Genomic DNA, 10,513 nt, shown 5'->3' with positions numbered 1-10,513 from the left:
CAAGATTATTGCCATACAAACCCGTGTACCTTACTGAAAATACAGTGAGTGGGGTTTATACATAATCTACTAACCTTTTCTTCCCTTACAGCCTTATCTTCTCTTCGTGTATCCTTCCCCTAGGTACAGGTGTTATTATCACACCTGTAACCTAGAAGATAAGTGAGATTACTCCTTATACCGCAACGGCGCTTGGCTGATTTTCGCCGCGTCCCCTTACTTACGTAAAGGGTGCCAGTCCCTCCGCCTCTCGGCGTCGAGTTGGACTTTCTTCCACTGGCTTTTAGCTATAGTGTGACCCTAAACTTGCTTCCGCTACTTTACCGCCGCGGACCGCAACCAAAAATCCCATCAGCACCGAGTCACATAAGAGACCGGCGCTGACAATTGGGGGTCTGGCCGGGAATCTTTTCCTGTGTACCCAGCAAACCATATAATTCTTACATATAAAGAATCTCTTTACATTAAAAGTCCGCTCCGACTCCGGTCGCTGTTTCTAAGACAACCCTCCTCTCTTAGAAGCTTTTATAGCTCTTTCCCCGATCACGGTCGGCTCATACTTAACACCTTGGCTGATAAAGAGTTCTTCTTGCTATCCTCACAGACTTGAGCCTCGCTTCCGGTCATCGCACGATAACCAGTACTCTTGACTGAAACGACTGAGCTCTCCGAACTCTTCACCTGATCCTGTATCATAAACAGTAAGAGATCATCTAATATTTTAGTGTTTTTTTTCTTCGGTACCATCTAACGATAATCTTTCTATTGCGTTTCAATAGTGTCTACTTCTAAGCTTACGTACGCTGGAGCCGTCCGTTCAACCACTCCTACCTCCGATCCGGTCCCTGCGATCACTAGACAACCTGTCAAGAAGATCCCAACCGCAGCGTCAGAGAGCTCTCAAACGGTAGCGGCCCCCAAGAAACCGAAAATAGTTTGCAAACCAAAGAGCCCAGCTGTCGTCCCTTCTGAGTGGGACTTGGAGCCTGTCGATAACAACGCTCGTCCTCCTTCTCCCTTCCTTAAAACTCCCAATCTTCCCAGCGGTTCGGCTAACCCCGCCGGTCCTACGGTGACGAAACCAAAAGCGAAGAAGGCCGCCCCATCGGCTGATCCCTTCAAAAGCAACAAACCAGTCTCTAAGCTTATCGATCGAGACACTCCTGGCTCTCTCACTCAGATTAAAATAAAAAAGGTTTACAAACCTGCTCAAGGTTCCGCGACTGTAGAGTCAAAGACGAAATCTAACCCCTCTCAACCCGCTCTAAGTGAATCTTCGAGTAAAAAATCCGTATTTGACGACGGTACCTTCGATCCGAAGACGAAAGAGAAGCTCGAGAATTACTTCGTCCCTCGGGGAAGAACTGTCGTATCAAACTACTCTACGACTTCGTCAATCATCCCGAGCTCCGAAGATACTCGTGAATCTCATCAACTTGCTGACAGTAGTGATTTAGATATCATCACTGGTCAGCATTTTCTTTCATTTTTATCCTAACTACCGAAGATGAGTTCTAACAACTCGTCTCGCTCGCGTACTAGGAGCAACCGCCCAGCTCTTCTCGAGGCCCAAGATCTTACCGGGGCCCCTAGGGGCCGACATGCTAAAAAATCTCAACCCCAGAATCCACCCGATGCTCCAGGGACTGAAAAGTCAACTGGACGGCCGGAATCTAGCAGAGGAGATGAAGGACGACGACATGATGATCCTGTGCCTCGAGGCAGCGAAGAGTCTCAACTCGACGATCGTTCATATCATCAGTCCGGAACAATTCCGAATACTGTACGGGAATTGGGACATCGAAGCGGAGTGGGAGGATTACCAATCCGGCCCGAAGCACCGGATGTATATGAGGAAGAGGGGCGAAGAACCGACTCCGACCCCAGGTCCCCAACCTATGGAAGAGTTGAGCCCGACTCCTCTAGCACCGTCGTTGGAGCCGATGACCCCTCAGATGCAAGAGAAGTCCTTGCTCCATTTCCCTCCGCTGTCCAGCCACCAACCAATGGTAACGGACACTCCTCCGTCGACAGCTTGGCCGCTTCCTCAGCATACGGCCAACTTGACTCAGAACATAAATTCCCTCCCGCCTCCGCCCCAGTATCCACAGGCGACGGTTCCTCAACCTCCTCCCCCAAGAGCTGCCGAGAGTTCAGATCAGAACCGCCGCAACCCTCCGTCGGGAGGAAATCGCAGGGGGAGAGGCCGGAGAAACTCCAGACAGAACCGATCCGACCCCTGGATCCCTCCTCCAGCGCAATCGAGGAATCATCAACCTTACAACTCGACCAACGCCAGAGAGCGCCGGCGGATCTCTCATCAAATATCCATACATTACGAGATGATCCGCCTCAACCGTACGACCCAAGCGCAATATCAAGCGCTGGAATCTCTGCGCAATCAGAACGCCGGATACGACAATCATCATCAACACCCCGAGGACGAGCAGATGCTCGAGGATTAACCTCAGGTGAGCTCATCCCAATCCTTAAGAACTTGTTTACAAGTATCGAAAAGGTAGTTGATTCTAACTGCTCTTTGTTATCAAAACAGGTTAACAGCGATGTAACTATTAGCTTGGGTAACTTATTGAATAGACAATCCGACTTGTATGAGCAGAAGTTTCGCTCTCTCATTTTTTCTTCCGATAACTCTATTGCTACTTTGCAACAAATTGTTAGAGCGGTACCTCAAGTAGAATATTTGTACAAACAATCCCCGCTTGTTGTAGATACAAATAAAACTTGTAAAGATCTCTCTTCTAAGCTTGACATGGTAATCAAACAAACTGTCTCTATTACTGATATCAAAAACATTCGAGATACTTTGGTTGAACTTAATAAGAGAGAAGACCTCTCTAAAAAAGCGTTTGATAATCTCTTTGCACTTGTCTATGATAAGTTGGAAGACAATAAAAACAATTTGAATGAGTTTGTCAATAAGTTGAAGCCCTTGAGTGAACAAACTCTTTTAAAAAATTCTCGCAATAATTCTCTTGACTTTTTTCCTCCTTCAAACCTGACTGCTCAATCCAGCAGGGATAAAGGGAAAAATGTTGAGAAATGTCATTCTGTTGAATTACCACCTGCTGTAGGAACTTCCAACAGTCATAAAAATCCAGAGCAAATTTGTTCTTGCCATGAAAAAATCTCTGAACTTAAGTTTGAGCATGAGCTCCTTAAAGAAGTCAATGACAAACTTGATTTCCTTGTAGAAATAGGAGAACAACCTATTAAAGACATTAATGAGAGAATTTTTTCAATGGAGAAGAAGAATGAGGAGCGCTTTTCTACTTTACTTGATAAATTGGAAGAGTTGAAAACTCTGAGCACTACTTTGGTTACTAAGTCCAGTGCTCCATCGAGAAATGTAAATGTTAATCCAAATAACACAAGCACCTTTTCTCCTGGCCAAATTCCACAAGTAGTACCCAAACAACAAGGAAAGGAGAATTTTTTCAATGTTAACCAGACCAAAACAGAAATGGACCCTGGTAGACTAAATGAATTGTTTGAAATCCCTATGACTACTCCTCACCAGCCCCAAATAACAACTAGACAAGATATTTCTCAAGAGTCCAGTAAAGTTATACTACAAGGCTTGTCTAAAATGGAAGCCTGGCCTACCTTCTCTGGAGAAGGAGAATATAATCACGTAGACTTTATTGAATGGATTGATACAATTCAACAAGACTCTAGAATTGAGGACATTGTTATTACTTCTAAATTGAAAAACATGTTCACTGGTGTAGCCCATGCATGGTTTTCCAGTGTTAGATCTATGGTGGGAGATAAACCTTGGTCCTTCTGGAAAGATGCCATAAATCAGAAGTATGGGACTCCAGCATGGAGACGCAGACTTCTTATTATTTACCAGAAAGACAAATTTGTTCCTGGTACTACACCAGCAGCAACTTGGGTCACAAGACAGTATAAAAGGATCATGGCTTGTGAACCTCAAACAAATCATGAAAGTCTTATGTTTAAGCTTTTGACCCAGATGGAAGGAGATGTTAGTTTTGCTGCTCAAAATGCAATGAAAGACAATCAGACTTTAACTTCTCTTATTAATGCTTTAGAAGATATTGCAGAATATACTAACATAGGCAAGAGAAAACCTGGTTATATGCAGAATGGCAAAACTTACTCTAATCCTAATGGATCAGACAAAAATAAGGATAATTCAACTAAGTCCAATACTGAAGTCAAATGTTATTCTTGTGATAAGACAGGGCATACTTCAAGGAATTGCCCTAAAAATTCCAAGAAGGTAGCTGCTATAGGTGATGAGGATGACACAGAAAAACCTGAAGCAGATTCAGAAAGTGATTCTGGAAACCAGAAGGCTGATCCAAATGTCCTCTGTGTAATTCCTAACACTTTGGATTATTTCATCACACCTATCAGTGGTAGCAATAAGATTGTTTCCATGACATGTCGTGGAAAAACATGTAAAGTCCTGTTAGACTCTGGAGCTTTCAAGTCAGTTGTAGGACAGAATTATTTATCTAAATTCTGCCCTGATTGGGAAAAATTTGTCATATCAAAATCTTATGACAAATTCCACAGTTGCTCAGACAAGCTTAACACATTGGGAATAGTTAAAGTGCATCTTAAGTTTGGCAACTATGTTTTCCCTACTGATTTTATTGTTATTGAAAATGCAGTTGTCAATTACTTCATAATAGGAAATGACTACTTAAGTCACTTTAAAATTTCTATTATGAATGACTCAGGCAGCTATTTCAAAATTGGTACAGATAACTTTAAACATCAATTTGTGAAAGATAAAAACAATGTAGTAGCTATGACTCAATCATCACAAGAAGCTTTCACTCAAGAAGTAATTGAGAGTTCTAAAATAAATGTAAATCTCTCTGAAATTCAGAGAAAACAATTATTTCAATTACTTTTTGACAATAAATCAGCTTTTGCCACGATAGAAGAACCATTTGGCGCAATTAAAGGCCATGAGGTTAAGATTACTTTAAGTATTGATAGACCTTATCCCCCAGTACTTCGTAAAGCACCATATCCTGCTAGTCCTAGAAGCAGAGAAGCTTTAGAAGAACATATACAGGCTCTACTTAAGCTCAAAGTAATTAGAAAAGTGGGAGCAAATGAATTAGTTGATATAACTACACCAGTTATTATTGCCTGGCATAACAACAAGTCAAGACTAGTAGGAGACTTCAGAGCACTTAACACCTATACTAATCCTGACAGGTACCCTATGCCTAAAATTATGGAATCCTTAAGTAAACTGCATAATTCTAAATACATCACTTGCATGGATGTACTTAAAGGATTTCACCAAAATGTTATTCACCCAGACAGCAGACAATTTTTGAGAATAGTCTGCCATCTAGGTGTATTTGAATATTTGCGCATGCCTTTTGGTATTAAAAATGCACCATCACATTTTCAGAGAATGATGGATAGTGAATTTGCCAATGAATTGAATCAGCTTTGGCTCATTATCTACATAGATGATATTATTGTCTTCTCTGATAATTGGGATGAGCATTTGTGCAGATTAAAAATAGTCCTAAACAAAGTCACTAAAATGAATATGAAAATTTCACTTTCCAAGTGTCAATTTGGTTTTTCTGAGTTAAAAGCCTTGGGACACATTGTTAGTGGACTTTCTCTAGGAATTGACAAGCACAGAGTAGCTGCAGTTCTTTTGAAACCTATACCACAAAACTTAAAAGAAATGCAAATGTTTTTAGGTTTTGCAGGATATTACAGGTTACACATTAAAAATTTTGGAGCTATGGCTTCCAGCCTGTATAAACTGTGTAGCCCTAGTGTAGTTTTCGAAATGACTGCAGAACGCGTAGCCGCTTATGAAGCAATTAAATTTGCTTTAACAAATGCTCCTTTGCTCTTCCATCCAGATCCTAAGTTACGCTTCATATTGTACGTCGACGCGTGCATGGAAGGAATAGGAGCAGCATTGCACCAAATCCAAATAATTGATGATAAACCTATTGAAGGGGCCATTTGCTTTATTTCCAGACAACTCAAAGACTCAGAGAAAAAGTATGGAGCTTCTCAACTAGAGTGTCTTTGTTTAGTCTGGGCCCTTGATAAGCTTTATTATTATTTAGATGGTTGTGAATTTGATGTTATCACAGATTGTATTGCACTAAGATCTTTAGTCAATATGAAAACACCAAATAGACACATGCTAAGATGGCAAATTTCCATCCAAGAATGGCGTGGGTCTATGACTATAATTCACAGAGATGGTATTATCCATAAAAATGCTGATGGACTTTCTAGATGGGCTCTTCCAAACAATTCAGATAATCCAGCTTATGACGCAGAAGATGAAGAAACAGCTGTTCCAGTTACATCTATCCTGCCTTTTCCCATGAGGATGTCTGAGTGTCTTGCTAATTGGGCTCTACCTAATGACGAAAATAATCCTGCTTTTGAAGAAGAGATTATTGATGACACTCAACCAATAATGGCAGTCTCTGTCTCAGGTTTGGCCAGTTCATTTTGGAATTTAATTGAGAAGAGCTATGAGTCCAACAAAAACACAGTTATTCTTCTCCAGCTGCTTAAATCTAAACATTCAGATCAAGGTCTTGTAGAGAAACTTGAAGGAGTTTGGAAAAAGCATTTTTTAGAAGAAAGATTTGTACTCTTAGATGGGTTATTGTACCACAGAAGAGAACATAATTCTTCAGTAGTACTCATATCAGATGATCATAAGAATATTATTTTGAATGAATGTCATGACAGCATTACTGCTGGACACTTTTCCAAGGAAAGAACCATCAACAGAGTACAAGGTTTAGCCTGGTGGCCTGAATGGCGAAACCAAGTATCTAAGTACTGTGACTCCTGTGACAGATGCCAGAAAGCAAATAGGTCTACAGGTAAGAAACTTGGTCTTTTACAAACTATTGAAGAACCTAAAGGAAGATGGGAAGTCATTAACATGGACTTTGTTACAGCACTCCCCCCTGCAGGGTCAGAAAGCTATAATGCTGTCCTAGTAGTTTGTGACAGATTCTCCAAAAGAGCCAGATTCTTACCATGTTATAAGGATAGCAGTGCTATGGACATAGCTTTGATTTTCTGGAACAACATTGTTAGTGATGTTGGTTGTCCTAGAGTAATTATTAGTGACAGAGATCCAAAATTTACGTCAGACTTCTGGCAAAATTTATTTGAAATCCTTGGAACCAAATTGGCATTTTCAACTGCTTACCACCCTCAAACAGATGGTTTGGCTGAAAGGATGATCCAAACTTTAGAGGATATGATCAGGAGATATTGTGCCTATGGAGTAGACTTCAAGACCAGTGATGGATATACACATGACTGGGTATCTCTCTTGCCTGCTCTAGAATTTGCTTATAATTCAAGCAAACATTCCACAACAGGAATCACTCCTTTTGAACTCGAAAGAGGTTGGATCCCAAATATGCCTAAGGATTTCTTGCTCTCTAAAACGATTGCTTTACACCCTAGCTCTGAATGTTTCCAAAAAATGATGTTTCAGGCAGGTGAACAAGCAGCTACATGTGTTAAAGAAGCAACTGACTACAACAAAGAACGCTGGGATAAGACCCATAAAGATCATAACCTTGAAATAGGCGACAGAGTTCTTATCTCAACTGTAAACTTTAACAACCTGGGAGGACCAAGGAAGTTAAAAGATGCTTTTATTGGCCCTTTTGTTATTAATAGGTTTCATGGAAGAAATGCTGTAGAAGTTATCTTGTCTGAAGAATTTAATCAGAGACACCCTACTTTTCCAATTAGCTTATGTAAAAAGTACATTGACCCTGATGACAACTCTGTAAGAACTTCTGCAGTACCAGTTGTTCCACCAATTGAAGTGGACCAAAGTTCAAAATTGCCCCTCAAAATTTTAAAAGAGAAGACTGTAAGGAAGCAGGGAAAAGATTGCAAGTTGTTTTTAGTTAGGTTCAAGAATAGCCAACCAGATGAAGATCTATGGCTAGAACCTGAGAATATCAGCAACAGCCAAGTCTTGCTTAGGCAATTCAGAGCTTCCAAGAGATCTAAAAATTCCTCTTGAAGAGTAATTTTTTGGTGGGGGCGAATGTCAGACACTGAGACACTAAGTCCATGTGTCTACAATGGATAGTACATGTCTTATAACCTAATGGTTAAAGACTGCTTTAATAATTGCCTCATGTACATGAAGTCAAGAGTTCAATTCCCTGTCATTACATTAATTATGTACCTTTTATTCATATGTACTATTATTATGTACTTATTAGATATTTCACATTCTTTTGAATATGTAATTAACCTTATTTCACACTGATTACATAGTTGTACATACAAAGAGAGATAATCTTATCTCTCTGTATTTATCCTGATTAAGCTCAATTTATGTACAAATGGGGAGATTACATACCCATTTGTGTAAATCCCCTTCTGAATTCCGTGATCACTCCTCCTTGGAGTTAAGGATCCTTCAGGACCTTGACTCGAAGGAGGGAGCTGATCCCTGCAATATAAAAAGGGAGGTCTCTCCCCTGTAGAGATTCTCCCACCAAGATTATTGCCATACAAACCCGTGTACCTTACTGAAAATACAGTGAGTGGGGTTTATACATAATCTACTAACCTTTTCTTCCCTTACAGCCTTATCTTCTCTTCTTGTATCCTTCCCCTAGGTACAGGTGTTATTATCACACCTGTAACCTAGAAGATAAGTGAGATTACTCCTTATACCGCAACGGCGCTTGGCTGATTTTCGCCGCGTCCCCTTACTTACGTAAAGGGTGCCAGTCCCTCCGCCTCTCGGCGTCGAGTTGGACTTTCTTCCACTGGCTTTTAGCTATAGTGTGACCCTAAACTTGCTTCCGCTACTTTACCGCCGCGGACCGCAACCAAAAATCCCATCAGCACCGAGTCACATAAGAGACCGGCGCTGACAGGCACACTCCTACAACGGAGTGTGCTTTGGCACACTCCTACAACGGAGTGTGCTTTGGCACACTCCTACAACGGAGTGTGCTTTGGCACACTCCTACAACGGAGTGTGCTTTGGCACACTCCTACAACGGAGTGTGCTTTGGCACACTCCTACAACGGAGTGTGCTTTGGCACACTCCTACAACGGAGTGTGCTTTGGCACACTCCTACAACGGAGTGTGCTTTGGCACACTCCTACAACAGAGTGTGCTTTGGCACACTCCTACAACGGAGTGTGCTTTGGCACACTCCTACAACGGAGTGTGCTTTGGCACACTCCTACAACGGAGTGTGCTTTGGCACACTCCTACAACGGAGTGTGCTTTGGCACACTCCTACAACGGAGTGTGCTTTGGCACACTCCTACAACGGAGTGTGCTTTGGCACACTCCTACAACAGAGTGTGCTTTGGCACACTCCTACAACGGAGTGTGCTTTGGCACACTCCTACAACAGAGTGTGCTTTGGCACACTCCTACAACGGAGTGTGCTTTGGCACACTCCTACAACGGAGTGTGCTTTGGCACACTCCTACAACGGAGTGTGCTTTGGCACACTCCTACAACGGAGTGTGCTTTGGCACACTCCCACAACGGAGTGTGCTTTGGCACACTCCTACAAACGGAGTCTGCTTTGGCACACTCCTACAAACGGAGTCTGCTTTGGCACACTCCTACAAACGGAGTGTGCTTTGGCACACTCCTACAAACGGTTTGGCACACTCCTACAACGGAGTGTGCTTTGGCACACTCCTACAAAAGGAGTGTGCTTTGGCACACTCCTACAAACGGAGTGTGCTTTGGCACACTCCTACAAACGGAGTGTGCTTTGGCACACTCCTACAAACGGAGTGTGCTTTGGCACACTCCTACAAACGGAGTGTGCTTTGGCACACTCCTACAAACGGAGTGTGCTTTGGCACACTCCTACAAACGGAGTGTGCTTTGGCACACTCCTACAAACGGAGTGTGCTTTGGCACATTCCTACAAACGGAGTGTGCTTTGGCACACTCCTACAAACGGAGTGTGCTTTGGCACACTCCTACAAAGGGAGTGTGCTTTGGCACACTCCTAAAAAGGGAGTGTGCTTTGGCACACTCCTACAAAGGGAGTGTGCTTTGGCACACTCCTACAAAGGGAGTGTGCTTTGGCACACTCCTACAAAGGGAGTGTGCTTTGGCACACTCCTACAAAGGGAGTGTGCTTTGGCACACTCCTACAAAGGGAGTGTGCTTTGGCACACTCCTACAAAGGGAGTGTGCTTTGGCACACTCCTACAAAGGGAGTGTGCTTTGGCACACTCCTACAAAGGGAGTGTGCTTTGGCACACTCCTACAAAGGGAGTGTGCTTTGGCACACTCCTACAAAGGGAGTGTGCTTTGGCACACTCCTACAAAGGGAGTGTGCTTTGGCACACTCCTACAAAGGGAGTGTGCTTTGGCACACTCCTACAAAGGGAGTGTGCTTTGGCACACTCCTACAAAGGGAGTGTGCTTTGGCACACTCCTACAAAGGGAGTGTGCTTTGGCACACTCCTACA

This window comes from Puccinia triticina, chromosome 1A, assembly GCF_026914185.1.
Source record: "Puccinia triticina chromosome 1A, complete sequence".
Lineage (NCBI taxonomy): Eukaryota > Fungi > Basidiomycota > Pucciniomycetes > Pucciniales > Pucciniaceae > Puccinia > Puccinia triticina.
This window is presented reverse-complemented; position numbering follows the sequence as displayed.